Source organism: Pan paniscus, chromosome 7, assembly GCF_029289425.2.
Source record: "Pan paniscus chromosome 7, NHGRI_mPanPan1-v2.0_pri, whole genome shotgun sequence".
NCBI lineage: Eukaryota > Metazoa > Chordata > Mammalia > Primates > Hominidae > Pan > Pan paniscus.
The window spans coordinates 67567743-67581098 of record NC_073256.2 but is presented as its reverse complement, the minus strand read 5'-3'; the positions used below and the strand labels follow the sequence as shown (position 1 = coordinate 67581098).

The 13356-nt window shown below is 41.4% G+C and overlaps 1 long non-coding RNA gene across 1 annotated transcript in view; it reads right to left on the bottom strand.

Annotated features, from left to right (window-relative positions):
- Nucleotides 1–480: 480 nt before the first annotated feature.
- The window catches only part of LOC117981395 (uncharacterized), a 50822-nt gene continuing 37946 nt past the window's right edge, over nucleotides 481–13356 (bottom strand). The window contains exon 3 of the long non-coding RNA XR_008626390.2: nucleotides 481–4852. This is a non-coding gene — a long non-coding RNA (uncharacterized LOC117981395). The remainder of the gene's footprint in view (nucleotides 4853–13356) is intronic.

Here is a 13356-nt window from a genome sequence, read left to right as displayed (position 1 = left end):
ATGAGATAAATGATAGATAGATGATAGATAGATAGATAGATAGATAGATAGATAGATAGATAGATAGATGATAGATAGATAGATAATAGTTTGAATTAGATAGCCAGCACAAAATTTGGAAAGCAGTTATTTAGAGTTCAATGGTTATTTCTCTCATGCTCTGCGGCTGCAACTTCAGACAGAAACCAGTATTGTAGTTCCTACAACAAGTATGAAAACGGCCATCAGAATCAAGAGGTAGAACACTGATTTTTTTTATCAGCCGCTGATGATTATAGAACCAAACACTATGAAAAGAAAGATTCCATAATTTTTTAAACTATGTAGAAATGGGAGAGCAACATGGCCAAATGAATCCTATAGCTCTGTACCTGGAGGAACTAGTAAAGTCTTAAAACTCTATCCCAGATGATCAGAAAAGTGAAAAATTATCCAGCAAGAACTTCCACTGTCAACCAATAATTGGGTTCCATAAAAACTCTGGTGAATTGAGGCAGAATAATGTGACTTTTAGCCGCTTATTTTCCTATGATATTCCAAAAGATTAAAGACTATTCCCTATGTTGCTCAAGAAAATGACTTTACATACAGAATAACATTACCAGATCCATTCAGGATTTTTTTTATGGGATGTATTTATTTTTCCTCATGGCAAAATAAGGCCCAAGACTTAGAAATCTTCATAGCTGTTTTTTTCTTTCTTTTAAATTTTTAGTGGTGGTAAAATACATCTAACGTAAAATTTTCCATCTTAATCATTTCTAAATGTACAATGCCATAGTGTTAACTATGTTCATATTGTGGTGCAACCAATCTCCAGAGCTCTGTCATCATTTCCAAACTGAAACTCTGGACTCATTTCAACAGCTTCCCATTTTCCCTTCCCCCATTCCCTGGCAACCGCTATTCCAGCAGACACCTTGTATCTCTATGAATTTGACTACTCTGGGTACCTTATGTAAATGGAATCATACAACATTTGTCTTTTTGCTTCTGACTCATTTCACTTATCATACTGTCCTCAAGGTTCACTCATGTTATAGTACATGTCAGACTTTCAGTTCTTTTCAAGGCTGAATAATTTTCCATTGTTATGTATATACCGTATTTTGTTTATCTGTGCGTCTGTCAATGGACATTGGATTGTTCCCAACTTCTGGCTACTGTGAATAATGCTATTATGAACACGGGTGTACAAAGGTCTCTTTGAGATACTAATTTGACTTCCTTTGGATATATATGCCCAGAAGTGGGACTGCTGGGTTACATGAGAATTCTATTTTTAATTTTTGGAGAAACTTTCATACCATTTTCCATAGTGGCTGTACCATTTTACCTTCTTGCCAACAGTGCACAAGTGTAACTGAAATAGGTTCATTGCCCCATGCACACAGCAAATAATAAGCTGAGACACCAGGTTGTAGCAAGGTAAGGGGTTTAATCATAGGGTCACTAAATGAGATGGGAAGAAACCTCAAATCTGTCTCCCTGAGGCATTTGGGGGTAGGGGTTTTTAAGAGTGTTGGAATGGGCTGCAATGTGGAGATCACTGATTGGTTGGAAGAGTAGAGGGTGAAGTCATGAGATAGGGAGATGAAGAAGCTGTATTCTCATGCTGATCCCATTACTCTGTGGGAGTCTTCAAACTGGCTGCTGGAATTTGGGGGTGTGAAAAACATCATAAGTGATCCTTAAACAAAAGCCTTATGATTCTAATGTCAGAGATCTTATCTATAGGAACAATGCAGATGTACATGGTCAGCATCCAGGGCTACATGACTTTTAACAACGAGGAAGTGGGCCCAAGTGCAGACTGATTAGTACTTAATTGGAACTACTTCTGTCCAGAACCCAGCATGCAATTCTTGTCAACACTGTGGGATGGTTTCACAAGGGTTCCAATTTCTCCACATCTTTGCCGACAGTTGCTATTTTCTGTTTTGTTTTACTTTTTTTTTATAGTGGCTACCCTAATGAAAGGAGGTGATTTAATTATGGTTTTAATTTGATTCGTGATACTGAACATTCTTTCGTATTATTGTTGGATTTTGAAGCTAATTTCAAATTGCAAAAACATCACAAATCCAATTAGGGCAGATTATTTTGTCACTAGATCCCCATTAATCATGCTATTTGTCCAGTAGATTTCCTTTTCTTTGAAAGAATTTTCCAAAAATTATGGCTCAGAACATCTACATATCTGCAACACAAAGACATTTCAAAGTCTTATGCTTTTAACAAGAAACAATGTATTTTAACAAATACATTGAGAATCTCAATATCTATATCCTTTGAAAACAAGAATCTATTACAAATAAGCTTGGCCTAACAGCTAGAGTTGGGAATGTCCCATTTTCACCCTGGGTTGGTGACTGCATTAGTTTGCTAGGGTTGCCATAACAAAGTAGTACAGATTGGGTGGCCTAAACAAGAAAAATGTATTTTCCAGTAATTCTGGGGGCTGGAAATCCAAGACGAAGTGTCATTGGGTTGGTTTCTCTGAGACCTCTCTCCTCAGCCCTCTTCTCCCTGTGTCTTCAAATGATTTCTTCCTCTGTGAGTGTAAGTGGCCAAATTTCCTTTTCTTATAAGGGCATAAGTCATTTTGGATCAGGGTTCACAGTAATGATCTCATTTAACTTTAAGTACCTCTTTAAAACCCTATCTCCAAACATAGTCCCATTCTGAGGCACAGGTGGTTAGGACTTCAACATATGCATTTCAGAGGACACAAGTGGTTCCAAAACAACAGATGGGGCAGATGAGGATGAGGTGATGGCAGTACTGCTGGTAGGAACCAGCTGAGGCCAGACTCCAATTCTAGCAGGGCAGAAGAGTGCATGACAAGGCGTGTTATAGAAAGTCATGATACACTTACACAGACTGAATCTCACTCCTTGAGGATGTGTTGAATCATGAGAATAGTAACCTTGAAACTGCCTTTGAAAAATTATGACAGTAAGATAAATTGGACATAGTTGACTCCATCTTGCTTCTACCCTCCCAGCTGTCCTTGTCATTCCTGGACGTAGACCAAGCTAACTTTGGCAGGAATCTAGTTTATAGTTTAACCTGAAATAAAGGATGATAATAGTCCCTCCCCAAAACAAACCCCTCCTTGCTCAGGGACTAAAACCCGCCTTTGTAAGATTAATGAAGGGCTACAAGATTAGAGTTGTGGGAAAGGCATGAACTCTGCTAAAATGTAGACATAGTAATCTCTTACTGCCCAGGAGTCATGTGGCCAGGGGTCACAAGCTTTGTGACTTCTCCAATTGCTCCTATAGATAACATCACTATTGTAGAACCTAAGATTGATTTTTTGATACGTTCTTCACACTGGCCCCACCTGGATTCATGATTCAGCTGGTCCTGTGGCCCCACCCAGAGGAAAACTCAGCACATCAGGACTGTTTTCCACACCCCTATGATTTCACCCCCTACCCATCAGCAACACCCATTCCCTAGCTCCCTGCCCACCAAATTGTCCACAAAAATCCTGACCTCCAAGCCTTTGGGGAGACTGATTTGAGTGATAACTCCAGTTTTCCCACATGGCTGGCCTCACATCAAACTCTTTCTTTACTGCAATGCTGTGGTCTCTGTGGACTGATCTTATCTGTGCAGTGTGCGGAAAGAACCCACCAGTTGATTACAACCTAAGTTCTATTATTGTACCAAAAATAGGGGCTAAAAATTAGTTAATTAGGTTCAATGAAAAATCACAGCAGGCCAGGCATGGTGGCTCACACCTGTAATCCCAGTACTTTGGGGGGCCAGGCAGGCAGATCACTTGAGGTCAGTAGTTTGAGACCAGCCTGGCCAACATGGCAAAACCCTGTCTCTACTAAAAATACAAAAATTAGTCAGGCATGGTGGCACATGCCTATAATCCCAGCTACTTGGAAGGCTGAGGCAGGAGAATTGCTTGAACCCAGGGGGCAGAGGTTGCAATGAGCTGAGATGGCACCACTCTACTCCAGCCTGGGTGACAGAGTGAAACTCTGTATCAAAAAACAAACAAACAAACAAAAAAAACACACAGTAGTGAGTTTGGCATTCCCCTCTGCAGACTTGCTGCTGCTGCTGCTGCTTTTCTCACTCCATAATTCTTGTCTCTCTCATCAGTCTCTCGACCAGAACAAGATTAGCAGCACGCTCAGTCCTGCACTCTGGAAGTCTTCCTGCCCTTGGAAGCTGCCTCTAAAGACACAGAGGGCCCAGTTTGTAGGGACTTTCAGCTGGATCATATGTGATACAGATGAGTTCTTCCGATCCTAGAGCTCCAACCTGCAGAACAGCCACATCTTCTTTCACAAGCATTCTGGTCTATGATTGGGAAAAAGGAGTCCGCAGCCTCTGTGTGCAGAATGGGGCTCATTGTAGGTAGCAGTGGCAGGTCTAGTAACACTTCTTCTCTGGCTGCTCCAGCACCATGGGGAGTTTAGAGCTGGGAAGGAGAAAGCAGCAACACAAGAAAGAAGGTGGTAAGGAAGTGAGAGAAGGTGGGCGCCAGCCAGCTCCCGGGACGTCTCCAGGCCACACAAAGAGCTTCCTTGTCATGCCCTGGACACCATCATCTCTGGGATGCAGCTGCCTCCCCCAGTGGCCACACAGACAGTGCTCTCTGTGGACAGGCCATCCAGGGATGGGACAGTGGCTGGGGGGTAGGGGGATGTGCTAGGAAAGACCAGCTTCACTAGGAGGCTTTTGTCTGGGTTGGAAATTAGAAAGTGGTCCACAAAATCAAGAGAAAGTGTAATTTCTTGACAAACACATTTTGAGGTATTTTTGCAAGTGACTTTGATCCTCTGGGACATGGAAGTGTTTAATTCCGAGAATCTGTGTTGACCTAAAAAAAAGAGAAACGGAGGCAAAATTAACAGAAATAGTTTATTTGGGCCAACCTTGAGAACTGCAACCCAAGAGCATTATTCAAGTTGCCCCGAATATACACTCTGAGTAGCAGCAGTTACAAGTAGATTTTTAAAGGCAGAAAAGGGGGATAGGGAGTGGACTCATACGAAGTGTTTGTCAGGAATTCACATTGGTTTACAGAAATGACATTAAATAGTGATTGGCTATACCTTGTTAAGCTACTGGGTATGGGTTATAGTGTCCAGTGAGGCATTATTAGGTTAATTGATAGCTACTTGTGGCAAGAGCGAGCAGGTTTTTATTTATTTATTTATTTATTTATTTTTATTTTTCGTAGAGACAGGGTTCTCATTTTGTTGCCCTGGCTGGTCTTGAACTCCTGGTCTCAAGTGATCCTCCTGTCCTGGCCTCCCAAAGTGTTGGGATTACAGGCACGAGCCACTGTGTCCACCCGTAAGCAATTTGAAGACGTGAATATGTAGCTCAGTGGGGAAGTAGGACATGATTCCTGTCTCATTATGTCTCTCTGGGCCTGATTGTTTAAAAGGACTCATAGTCCTCAAATAAAAGTTCTTATCTTATCTTTTCTCACCTGGTATCATAGGGAGAGGGAGAATGAGAAGAAGTTTTAAATCTCTGGGCCTGATGGTTTAAAAGGACACATAGTCCTCAGATTTACATCTCTGGGCCTGATTGTTTAAAAGGACTCATAGTCTTCAGATAAAAATTCTTATCCTTTTTTTTTTTTTTTTTTTTGAGATGGAGTCTCACTCTGTTGCCCATGCTGGAGTGCAGTGGCACAATCTCGGCTCACTGCAAACTCTGCCTCCCAGGTTCAAGCGATTCTCCTGCCTCAGCCTCCCGAGTAGCTGGGACTACATGTGCCCGCCACCACGCCCGGCTAATTTTGTGTATTTTTCAGTGGAGACGGGGTTTCACCGTGTTAGCCAGGATGGTCTCCATCTCCTGACCTCATGATCTACCCACCTCAGCCTCCCAAAGTGCTGGGATTACAGGCGTGAGCCACTGCACCCGGCCACAAGTTCTTATCTTTTCTCACTTGGTATTATAGGAAGAAAGGGAATGAGAAGGGGTTTCAAAAGCATGTATATTTAAAAGCATGTCCTTTTAAAACCCCTTCTCATTCCCTCTCTCCCTGTGATACCAGGTGAGATTTAAAGGGACATGCTTGGCCAGGTGCGGTGGCTCATACCTGTAATCCTAGCACTTTGGGAGCCTGAGGTGGGTGGATCACTTGAGGTCAGGAGTTCGGGACCAGCCTGACCAACATGGCAAAACCTGTCTCTACTAAAAATACAAAAATTAGCTGGGCGTGGTGGTGCACGTCTGTAGTCCCAGCTACTTGGGAGGCTGAGGCAGGAGAATCACTTGAACCTGAGAGGCGGAGGTTGCAGTGAGCCAAGATTGCACCACTGCACTCCAGCCTGGGCGACAAAGCGAGATTCTGTCTCAAAAAAAAAAAAGACATGCTAATCAGAACCTCAGAACCGTGATCTTATAGTATGCATCACAATTGAGGGAGGGAGCTCTGAAACCCAGACCTGCTTTCAGTGACATTTCCCCCACTTTAATCTCCAGGATTAGACACTGTCATAGCCTTTGGGCTGTCAATTTCCTTTTCTACTCAAGAGTTCCCTCAGATAACCTGCCTTCTGTCTTACCTTGTCAGGCCTTCACCCTCTCCAAGTTAGAAAGGGGTCTTTACAAGTTAGTAAATAGACTTTATATGTTAAGAGAAGGAAGATTTTTGTTTATAGCGGAGCCTTGACCAAAATCTCCTTTGAAGTAAGATTGAGATACAATGTTTTACCCCATGATGCTGATGCTACGTCAAGTCAGCATTTTATTTATCCACTAACTTAACAACCATTGGTTGAGCTCCAAGAATTGCATGCACCACTCTAGATCCTGAATCTACACCAATAAATGAGAGTTCAGCTGCCTCTTTTGTGCAGTTTATTTTCTTGTGTGGGGACAACAGTCAACTGACAAGTAAGCAAATAAAAAACTAATAATATTATTGAGCTAAAAGGAAGAACCTGAGGCAAAACTAATATAAGAGAGTTTATCTGGGCCAAGCTTGAGGGTTGTGTAATTACCAGATGAATTCTTCCTGCTTGCTGCATAGACAAAACCAATTCACTGAGACCATGCTATTGCAGGAAAGAAAGAGTAATTGACATGAGACTGCCACATGGGAGACAGAGCTATTACTCAAATCAGACACTCCAAGGACTCAGAGGCTAGGGTTTTTATGGACAATTTGGTGGGCAGGGACCTAGGGAATGGGTGGTGCTGATTGGTTGGGGAGGAAATCATAGGGATGTGGAAAATGGTCCTCTGGGTGGGGCCACAGGACCTGATGGGTCATGAGTCACCGTCCGGATACAGTCAGTTTGAAAAACATTTCAAAAAATCAATCTTAGCTTCCACAATCATGATGTTATTTATAAGAGCAATTGGGGAAGTCATGAATCCTGTGCCTTCTGCCACATGACTCTGGAGCAGTAAGAGATTATAGAAACTACACCTACATCTTAGCAGAGTTCAGGCCCCTCTCATAATCTTATTCTTGGACTTTCATTAGTTTTACAAATGCAGTTTAGTTTTGTGAAGAGCTATTATCATCTTTGTTTTAAGGTTGAACTAGAAACAAAATCCCTCCCAAAGTTAGCTTGGCCTCTACCTAGGAATTAACCGGGACAGCTAGGTGGTCAGAAGCAAGACGGAGTCAGCCCTGTTAGATTTCTGTCACTGTAGTAATCGTAATCTTTGCAAAGGTGGTTTCAGTTGCAATTCCATAGGTTGGAGTTGCCCTCAACATACATCCAGTTAGCAACAGTTACAAATAGGTTTTTAAAGTAAAAGAAAGAGGCAGTTCCTAAGTTGTTTAGCAAAAAATTACATTAAAATAACATAAGCTATTGATGGACTACATACTGTTCTTTGTATCACAAACTCCTGCAACATGAAGATACTGGGTGAGGCGGCTAGTCAGGAACTAAATGGCTTTAAACCACGGTGGGAGCGGGGTGGAATGACTGCAGGCCCTGCTCCTGTCTCTCTGCACCTGCATACTTCACATAGTGCAGACTGCGCTAAGCTATTTTTCTTTTCTCAACATCAACAATAAGTGCTATGAAGAGTGTCTTAAAGAGGGATATGACATGGATGTTACTCCGCATTGGGTGACTGGGGAAGCACTCTGTGAGGTGAGATTTGCGCAGATCCTGAATGACAGGAGGAAGCCCCAGGTGCAGAGGTCTGCCGGCAGAAACATGCCCGGAGTTTTCAAGGAGCAGAAACAATCAGCCCATGTGGCTGGGAGGTCATGAGACCTGGTGGGCAGATCTAAGCAGTCCTGTGTGCTGCCTTGTTTTACCTAGGACCTCAAAGATTCGCAGTGAGTGGAGAGGGGATCAGGGACAATACAATTTCAGGAGCAGTAGGGGCCATGAAAGCAGAGAAGGAAGTGCCCAGGCAAGGCGTCCTAGGAGGTGAGGCGCTGGTTGTTGGGGCTCAGAAGTTAATATCCCAACAATATGGCACCTTGACATGCTGAACTGAAGAAGCCTCAAGGTCTTTCTCCCCGGCCCACCTCCTACCATTTCTCCCAAAGCACAGAAGGAAGTTAACATTTCTTTATCTGCCTAATAGCCAAACCCATTAAGGAGAACAGTTGTTTTAAATTCCCCTCCCTATAAGACCAAGAATGTAACCATGCCTGAACAGACCCACTCACAAGACAACGTATAAATTAAACTCTATTCTCTGATCTATTCATTCTTCCTAGTAATCCCCTTAACAGAATTCCTCTTCTCTCCCTCCCACACCCTGTTTTGCCAGGATGGCAGACAAGCTTCTGAACCCCATTAGGAGGTGGGTGAGTACTCTGTGGTTCTCCTTGTGTGCATGTTAATAAATCTGTATGCCTTTTCTCCAACATATCTGCCTTTTGCGAGTTCATTTTTTAGTGAATCTTCAGAGGGTGAAGGAGAAGTTTTCTCCTGTGGCCCATATATGGCCAAGCATCATGCCCTGTCAGGCATGCACAGTGCATCTGAGCGACTCGCAGCAATGGCTCAGGATGCCACACTCTGAGGAGATCCTCTGAGTATCCTACCCTGCAACGCTTCAACCCACCACTTCCCTCTGCCTTGGGGAACTTAGAGGTCAACTTATCACCATTTTTAGGCCCTAACCTGAGTTCTGCAATCGTAGAATGGCTTTTGTTGCTGGTTGACTTACATGATTCCTTCTCTTAGTTATTTTCATTTCTAGACAACATTCTCTTCATTATATGGATGGCCTTGCCTTTCCTCTCTCCTCTTCTTCCAGTTTTCTTCACTGAGTGTTATTTATTCCCAATAGACAATGTTGGAGTTTGTCTGAGGGTTATAGAAAGGGAAAAAGTGTCCCTTAAGAACATTCCTAAGGAAAAATATGTCTTCTGATTTCTTGAGCTTAGAATATGTTAAAAGTAGAAGAAAGGATCCTAACTGACGTGAACTTACATCATCAGGGTCAGTTTAGTTTAAAAAATATTGATTTAATTTCTAATTTGTACTAGCACTACATATACAATGAGTTCATAACTATAAATGAGGTGAGATTGAAAAAATATATATAGCCAGGCATGGTGGTGCACTCCTGTACTCCTGTATTCCTACCTACTTGAGAGGCTGAGGTGGGAGGATCCCTTGAACCCAGGAGTTCAAGCCTGCAATAAGATATGATAGCAGCATTGCACTCTAGCCTGGATGACAGAGTGAGACTCTGTCTCTAAAAGAAAAAAAAAAATATATATATATATATATATACACACACACACACATATGTGAGTGTATTTATACACACATATATACACATTAAATATATACAAATATATATATAAAGACGAATGAGTTTGGGGAAACATAATGAGTTTGGTTTTTTTCCAAGAGACAGCTGGATATATGAATCTGGAGCTTAGGGAAGACGTCAAGGGTGGAAATATAGATGTCGACATCCTCTTTAATTTCAGGTAATTATCTTAGGATCAATCTTCCTCTACAAATTAGAAAGGACATATACTCAGAAGCTAGTAGTTATAAGATTTCCACAGATTTCATTCTACTTCTGGCACGCTGCTGCACGCAAGCAACTAGGAACAGCACCAGGTATAAAATGCTTTATTGATCTGAGTGAGTCCAACTCACGACCACTCTTTCTCCACGGTATTTATCACGGTGGTTTTACTGACATCAGTGACTTGTTTTTTTCTAATATTGGCTCCTCCTCCTGTTTCTGTTATCTGTTTTGATTTGGTTTTGCCATCAACGTCTTTGGCTGGAGTCATCTGCAGGATATCTCTTACTATAGGAAGTGGTCAGACAGGTGGGACTGTGGCATTGCATCTCACAATGTGGAGTCTGCATGGAAATGCACAGGTGATGCCCTCTGGGCCTAACCAAAAGCAGAACTTGGTCATTTGCCTCCACCATCATATCCTGAACCTACAACTTGAGACAAGCAGCACAAAATCACAAAGGTCCTGTAAGCACCCAATGGGTTCCTCTTGCCTGCTGCCCAGATGCAGTTAGTTTATCAAGATGGGAATTGCAATAGAGAGTTTAATGCACAGAGAGTTGGATAGGTGAGAGACTGGACTTTACTCAAATCAGTCTGTTTTTTAAGTTATAAAGAACTAGGGTTTTTAAAGGATAATTTGGCAGGCAGGAGACTGAGAAACGAGGAATGCTGATTGATCGGGTCGGGAACGAAATCATAGGGATTCGAAACCATCTTCTTACACTGAGTCAGTTTGTGGGTGAGGGCCACACAACCAGTTGAGCCACTTTACTAGTCTGGGTGGTGCCAGTTGAGCTCTCAGAATGCAGGGTTGGAAAAAATACCTCAAACACCAATCTGAGATTTTACAGTAGTGATGTTATCCATAGGAGCAACTGGGGAGGTTGGGAATCTTGGGGTCTTTGGCTCAAGGAAGGTTTGTTTTTTTGTTGTTGTTGTTGTTTTGTTTGTCCTGGAAAGGGCTATTAGTATCTTCATTTCAAAGTAAAACTATAAGGTGAGTGTGGTGGCTCAGCATTTAGAGAGGCAGAGGAGGATGAATCATTTGAGGTTAGGAGTTTGAGACCAGCCTGGCCAACATAGTGAAACCCCATCTCTACAAAAAATACAAAAATTAGCCGAGCGTGGTGGTACACACCTGTAATCCCAGCTACTTTGGAGGCTGAGGTGGGAGAATCGCTTCAACCCGGGAGCCGGAGGCTGCAGAGAGGCAATATCACACCACTGCACTCCTGCCTGGGCAATAGAGTGAGACTCTCTCAGAAAAAAATAAAATAAAAAGTTAAACTATAAGCTAAATTCCTTCCAAAGTTAGTTTGGCCTGTGCCCAGGAATGAACATGGGTAGGCTGGAGGTTAGAGGCAAGCAGATTTTTTACTGTGATAATGTTCTGATGTCAATTTTTTCTCACTGTCATAATTTTGCAAAGGCTGTTTCAGTCCTCATGCCTGCTGATACTAGGAAATATCTTGCCTTTAAGTTCTTTCAAAGAGATGTGACATTTTAAATCTGGTGATTGAAATGGAAAAGTGGAAAACAGAGGAATAAAATTTTAAACTACTCATATAATATACAAAAGTATTGTAATCCCATGGAAATATCTGAAAGTTTTACATTTGACTGATGTATACCATAATAATTGCACGTTAAATAAATAAACAAGCAAGCAAATAAACTTGAACACACAACCCAGATAAAAGCTGCAACGTTTCACATTCCCACTCAAGGAGAAAATGAAAATGAAAGGTTAGGCTGTTATTTTAGTTGTTTTGGCAGCTCTCAGTGGCCAGAGTAGCCATATGGCATCAGGAGTCACGCAGAATATGGTTTTTCTCACCATTAAAGCATCTACCAGAAGAAAAGATCGAAGATCAAGGGTTGCTCACAGACAGGTGCTAACAGCTACAGGGACCTGTGAATGTGCTCGGACCTCTCATGTATGCAACACTTTGACCAGACTAGCTTTCTGGGCAGAAGCCCTTCTCACAATCTAAAGAAATCCTTTAAGAATAAATAGTGACAGCTTTCCAACACCCATTTAACTCTACGTAGCAAGAGAAGCTGATTGCATAGTTGTCAGGAATCTTAAAGAGAGAAAACTAGCAACACAGGAAGCTGGAGTTCTATTGTTTACTAATGGTGTGCAAACCCCGTGTTCTGAATGAGCTACCCATCAGCAAAACAGGAATAACAAACCGTAGTAATCCACTAACAGTGACCAGCTGTAAGATGAGTCAGTACATTCAAAGTGCACTGATGTCTACAAACTTGAATCCAAACATGTCTTATCCTAAATTTACCATCATTTATTTACCATAATATGAAATGTTTAGTGTTGTAAGACAGTATTGGTGGACATTGAAAAGTAATCTAAGCAAGGGGAAATTATACTTCAAATAGGGGCATCATAATGTTGAATATTATATGCTTATTAATTAAAACTGAAAATTATTAGCAATAAAATTTTAATGACTTGTACAATAATACTGAGTAAAATTAATTTGCTAATAAAGTTAGAACACTAAGTGACCTTACATGAAAGAATGTAAAAAAGTTAGTTACAAAATATATTTATGGCACCACATAATATTTTAAATTAAAAAAAATGAGTATGGGGAAAGAAAGAAATACAGAAGGTAAACTGAGTAATGACTCTGGATTGAATATGTTCTAAAAGTATAATTTGAACTACTTCAAGTCCTTGTATCCTCTGCAGATTAGATTCTCATGGTAAAGTGGGTTTCTTGGAATAGCCTTTTCAATGCTAAGAAGAAAAACATGAGTCCTAGTCCTATAATCTGTCTAAATAGAAATCAGAATGAAATGAGAGCTTAGAGATGAAAAACATAAGGTCCAAAGAATCTGAGTGACTTTCTGGAGGTCACAAAGGGAACCATGCTGAGCAGGGACTTGAAAACAAATCTTCAGACAGGTGTCAGGTTAACCTTTGGTGGTGCCACACTTCCTATGATGAACTAAATCATTGCATCTCCTCTCTATTTGGAGAATGCCTGCTTTACAGAGGTAGGTTTCAACCTTCTCTTTAAGATGATAATTGGCTTTTCTTAATGCCCCAGGACAAGATGGGAGCCGCCTGCCTACAAGACTGCAAAAAAAGTCCTCACCAGGCACCAAATCCACCAGATTTTCCAGACTCCAGAAGTGTAAGAAAAGGAATTTCTGCTGCTTAAGCCACGTGGTCTACGACGTTTTGTTATGGCTGTCCTAGCTAAGACAGCCACTTATAGAATGGGAGAAAATATTTGCAAATTATATATCTGATAAAGGATTAATATTGAAAATTATATATATTTTAATACCCTAACAACTCAACAACAAAAAACAAAAAATCCAATTCAAAAATGGGCAAAGAATTTGAATAGATAT